Genomic DNA, 6,365 nt, shown 5'->3' on the forward strand with positions numbered 1-6,365 from the left:
GTACATTGGTGAGATATTAGTGCTTGTAAATAAGATACACCTTTTGCAATAACTATTCGGCCAACTTACATTCTCCACAGATGAGTGGCATTTCTACGTTCTTTTCGTTGCCTAACGTTTTACTCACAAAAACCTGAAGACGGTTGACTGAATTTCCGGTGTGCATTTTCCTTGTGTTTTCATTCGTTTCCTTTCACTCCAGCAAGTGGACGAGTTAAATTCCCAAAGGTAACAGCAATGTATGGAAGTACAGAAGATTCAAATACACTGTTGTGCTACGTATGTAATAACTTCACGGTTACGTGAATAATACACAATAATATGTTTTTCAACAGATTTTGAGGACAGGAAATGGATTACCGAATAAAAATCATAGAGTACTATTTATGAAAGCCGTAACGAAGGAAGTTGTAAGAAACGCAGCCATGGTTGTTAATATCCGCTGGTAGCTAAACATTTGTGTGATACAATTTTTTTTATTTGACTTTTGGACAAAAAGTTATTTGTGGTAGTCAACACAAATGGGACACTCTAAGTAGATCTAGACACCGCATCGAGAAATGTCTGTGGAAAATAGTGTGTCTATTTACACGTACGCACGTTTAACTAGCAACGTCGATTCAAACCAGATAAACAAATCATTAGCAACAACAGCCAAGTCAGTTCAATCGTTAAGGTTTAAATACCTTACAGGACTCAACTGCTTCTAAGATGCTTTTTGTTATCTTCGAAGTAAGTTGTATTCACAAGACAATCGTGGTTTGTGAGGGAAATTTCGATGGTTCACTTAACAATAAATGCTTACGTGATCTTTTCTTCGGTCACCTTTTATAGTACCGCTGGACACAATTTTAGACAACCCTCGTAAATGAACACATGGTGGTTTTGAGCGTTGTAGACGGCATAAAACGGGCACCGGCTGACTTAAGTCATAGCAGTGAAGGAGTGTCTAACAAGGGAACCTACCCATCGCACTCCCCTCAGATTTTGTTATAAGTTGGCACAGTGGATATGCCTTGATAAACTGAACACAGATCAATTGAGAAAACAGGAAGAAGTTATGTGGAACTGTGAAAAAATAAGCAAAATATACAGTTGAAGTTGAAGGGTCCATGGGCCACATAGGCAACATCATGGACACTTCTAGTTCAGGAGCGCCGTGGTCCCGTGGTACCGTGAGCAGCTGCAGAAGAAGAGATCCTTGGTTCAAGTCTTCCCTCGACTCAAAATTTTACTTTCTATATTTTTGCATAGTTATTATCTGTCCGTTCGTTCATTGACGTCTCTGTTCACTGTAATAAGTTTAGTGTCTGTGTTTTGCGACCGTGCGATTAGTAGACGAAAGGACGTGCCTCTGCAATGGGAACCGAAAACATTTGATTGCAAGGTCATAGGTCAACCGATTCCTCCACAGGAAAACACATCTGATGTATTCTATACGACACTGGTGACGGCATGTGCGTCACATGACAGGAATATGTTGTCGACCCACCTAACTTGTACACTTGGCGAATGGGTAAAAAGATTCTTCTACCTTGCCCGATTTAGGTTTTCTTGTGGATGTGATAATCACTCCCAAAAAAGTAATGAAAACATAAGAGTTTGTCACATAAACTGAAAATAAAAAATTAAACTTTTCACTCGATGGAAGATTTGAACCAAGGACCTTTCGTTCCGCAGTTGCTCACGGTACCACGAGACCACGGCACTCCTACGTCCCAATGTCCTTGATGTTGCCTATCTTCCCATGAACTACTCAGTTTGTATATTTTGTTTATTTTTTCATAGTTCCACACAACTTCTTCCTGTTTTCTCAATTGATCTGTGTTCTGTTTTTCAAGGCCTATCCACTGTGCCAACTTATAACTAAATCTGAGGGGGGTGCGATGGGGAGGTTCCCTTGTAAGTAGCGCAATAAAAGTGTCAACGTGATGGGATGATAGATTGGCACAAAGGAACTACCGTGCTTGGACGTGCCAGTGAGCACAATGTCGTGTCTGTTTTTGTATTAGTGGAGGCTGTCCAACGTGCCTACGAGGAAAGGTGTACCACATGCAGTCAAGTCACACGGTGTAAGAACAGTGAAAGTACAAAAGATCCTAAACGGCAGAGTCTTGAGACACGTCTCGCGGCTTGTCATTGACACTATTTCAAACCCGACAACAATCACTGCTGGTAGTCAATACATGTTCATCTCAACTGGTTTTTGAAGGAACATTGTAAAGCGAACTTCATGCAATGAGGCTTAGGGTACCTCGCAAAAGGTCTTCGCTCACAGCAGCACAGAAAGCTGCGCGTCTTCAGACGGATAAACTAACACAGAAACTGGAAAGTATCTGTGTCGAGGCTTCTAATATGGTCCAACGAATCGCGATTGTGCCTCTTTTAAAATGACGCAAGGCTTCGACTGCACGGGCGACCCAATGCGACGTTCAACCCCCAGTGTGAGGAGGATGTATTTCAGACCAGAAGTGGTTCTGTAACGATTATGGGTGTTTTTCTGTAGCACTTGGGCCCACTCATTCACATGACTGTGGACCATAATGTTTATTTCTACATTCTCAGTGACCGTGTGTTACCCTCCTACTTCATGATGAGTAACGATGTGAGGCTCCAGCCTTCCAGCATGACGGTAGTCATTTTCAAAGGGCTGCACTCTTACTCCGTTCCATTGCCAGACAGACATATTATCGTATTTCTATTATCCCTCTAAATCATGCAGTTATAATCCCATAAAAATTGTCTGGTACTGTTCGGAACACGGGGCGAACGTAAAGCTCAACATATCTGGAACTTGTTAGCTCCACGGGACACAATCTTCAATGCGTGGTTTTAGCTGGGTACGGAATACCTGAAGAAACTTCCTCTCCAAAATAAGACCTTCAACAAGGCGCTGTTACACGTAGTAGGGAGTACGTAAGTTTGGTTCGGAATGCTTAATTAAGTACTGGACAGCAGCGCGGTTTGGTTGTGAGCACAGTAAATGTGGAAGGGCCTCACCGTCGCCGACCCACGGAGGATGTGCGTCGTTAACCGCCTAACAGCTGATAACTGCCTGCCTCCACGGTTCTGTGCTGTGCTGTGTGGCCGTCCACGTTTCTCTCCCCTGTGCGGAATGAAAGCCGCGCAAAAAAAGATTGTAGTCGAAATGCTCGGCAGGAATACGCATAGCGGACTCACCGACTCAATATACACAGAATGTGGAACACCTACCTCTAAAAACAAACGCCCGACCAGTAAGGCAAATGTTCCCGAATTTAAGCCGCCATTTGCAAGGCGGGTATGAATACTGGCCTGCACTCTTACTCCGCTGCATTGTCGGACTGGCCTAGAGACTTGGAGGGTATGAGAGACAACGAAGAACAAAATAAAAGGTTGTTTACTTCACAAGCTCCAGTGCGCAATGAAGGCTGCCTTAAATAATTTCTCCATTTTTAGGTTGTTGAGCTCTGTGGCTGTGGCTGAAGATCCTAAAATATAAACACGAAAAATGGTATGCCAAACTGCTCTACGGTCCCAAATGCTAAGTTGATAGGTCAAAGTCGTCCGCTGTGACCGAGCGGTTCTAGGCGCTTCAGTCCGGAACCGCGCGACAGCTACGGTCGCAGGTTCGAATCCTGCCTAGAGCACGGATGTGTGTGATGTCCTTAGCTTAGTTATATTTAAGTAGTTCTAAGTTCTATGGGACTGATGACCTCAGATGTTAAGTCCCACAGCGCTCAGAGTCATTTGAACCATTTGATAGGTCAAGTTGAATACTACACCTGTATTCTGCAAGCCACTGCTTTCTGTGGTGGAGGGTACTTGATATTTTTGTGCACTGCTGTAATTCCTGCCCTTTTTTTCTGTTCTGCCACAAGTGTTGCTCCCCAATAACTAATCATACTAATTAAAATATTGCGGACTATTATGCCATGTCTCATGAATTTCTTGTTAAAATCCAACGTTTCCACCCGTATATGTAGGACATCTTCGATGGGTAGGTTACGGGTGAGTGGTCGAGGGAGGGGGGGGGTGGGGGAGGGCATGGCGAAGGAGGGGCGGAGAGGAGGTTGTAACTTTTTCGAAGCTCGTAGGTATACCCTGGCTCGCTACTGGCTGAAGTAAAAGTCTGCATTCGCGTGCTCTCTCGCAGACGGGGCCCACGAGAAATGCGGGTCCTGCAACGAACTTGCGACGTCACACTAGCCGCCTTGTCCCCTCCGCTTCGTGCAGGAACTACAGGAAATAAATATGTCAATGAAAATATATGCATTAAAGGTCTCAACTCTGTCGTGTGCTACCGAGAGCTCGCATGCATTTTTAAGCGCCGTTAAGAATGATTAAATTCGTCTGAAATAATTACTCAACCCCCCCCCCCCTCTCCCGCCGGAGAAGGCTGCTGGCACTCGTAAGACCTGCAGTGTCACGTGCTGTGACATACGCGGAGCGACGTATCTTTCTCGTGGGAATCGCGCACAGTCGATGTGCCGTGACACCGGACCACAGTTGTTCGCAATTGGTCTGAAGAACATTCTGGCCATTCGAGCGAATTATTTGGCCACGCAGATGACCCAACATGAATCCCAATGAACGTTTATGGGACGTAATCGAGAGGTAAGTTTGTGCCCAGAATCCTGTACCGGTTATAGTGGTCATATGGCTCAGTATTTTTGCAGAGAATTCCAACGACTTGCTGAGACCATTCCACGTCGAGCTGCAGCACTACGTCGGGCAAAAGGTGGTCTCACACGATATTACGAGGTGTCCCCATGCCTTTAGTCACGTCAGTGTAAGTGTGGAAAAAGAAGTAAAAAAGAAACTAGATGTTCCCAAGATGTCCTGCAAGAGAAAATTACTTACCTGATCCAAACATTCTCATGATGTGTCACCTCATTCAAACATAGATTCCGATGAGTCCGTTGCGGAAACTACATTTGGTGTCAGCATGCACGTTAATGAGGACACTCCTTGCCTTCTTTTGGAAGAGATGTGTGCAGAGAACTGTAGCGGCCAGCCGTGGCTGTAGCATATGCTGTGTAAAATGTGGGCCCACAGTGGATGTGCTAGATACAAGACCGACACTTGTTTGTTGTTGTTGTGGTCTTCAGTCCTGAGACTGGTTTGATGCAGCTCTCCATGCTACTCTATCCTGTGCAAGCTTCTTCATCTCCCAGTACCTACTGCAACCTGCATCCTTCTGAATCTGCTTAGTGTATTCATCTCTTGGTCTCCCTCTACGATTTTTACCCTCCACGCTGCCCTCCAATACTAAATTGGTGATCCCTTGATGCCTCAGAACATGTCCTACCAACCGATCCCTTCTTCTGGTCAAGTTGTGCCACAAACTTCTCTTCTCCCCAGTCCTATTCAATACTTCCTCATTAGTTATGTGATCTACCCATCTAATCTTCAGCATTCTTCTGTAGCACCACATTTCGAAAGCTTCTATTATCTTCTTGTCCAAACTATTTATCGTCCATGTTTCACTTCCATACATGGCTACACTCCATACAAATACTTTCAGAAATGACTTCCTGACACTTAAATCTATACTCGATGTTAACAAATTTCTCTTCTTCAGAAACGCTTTCCTTGCCATTGCCAGTCTACATTTTATATCCTCTCTACTTCGACCATCATCAGTTATTTTGCTCCCCAAATATCAAAACTCCTTTACTACTTTAAGTGTCTCATTTCCTAATCTAATTCCCTCAGCATCACCCGACTTAATTAGACTACACTCCATTATCCTTGTTTTGCTTTTGTTGATGTTCATCTTATATCCTCCTTTCAAGACACTGTCCATTCCATTCAACTGCTCTTCCAAGTTCTTTGCTGTCTCTGACAGAATTACAATGTCATCGGTGAACCTCAAAGTTTTTATTTCTTCTCCATGAATTTTAATACATACTCCGAATTTTTCTTTTGTTTCCTTTACTGCTTGCTCAATATACAGATTGAACAACATCGGGGAGAGGCTACAACCCTGCCTTACTCCCTTCCCAACCACTGCTTCCATTTCATGTCCCTCGACTCTTATAACTGCCATCTGGTTTCTGTACAAATTGTAAATAGCCTTTCGCTCCCTGTATTTTACCCCTGCCACCTTTAGAATTTGAAAGAGAGTATTCCAGTCAACATTGTCAAAAGCTTTCTCTAAGTCTACAAATGCTAGAAACGTAGGTTTGCCATTCCTTAATCTTTCTTCTAAGATAAGTCGTAAGGTCAGTATTGCCTCACGTGTGACCGACACTTACGTGTGTGATTTTTGTAAATAGGTGGTTTTCAGGATACTAACCTAAAAATTTTGATTTCTAAAATAAATTAAAACATTAGGACGATCTTCAATGAGATTTGGACATTTACAAACTTATATCTGATTC

Source organism: Schistocerca serialis, chromosome 7 (assembly GCF_023864345.2).
Source record: "Schistocerca serialis cubense isolate TAMUIC-IGC-003099 chromosome 7, iqSchSeri2.2, whole genome shotgun sequence".
Lineage (NCBI taxonomy): Eukaryota > Metazoa > Arthropoda > Insecta > Orthoptera > Acrididae > Schistocerca > Schistocerca serialis.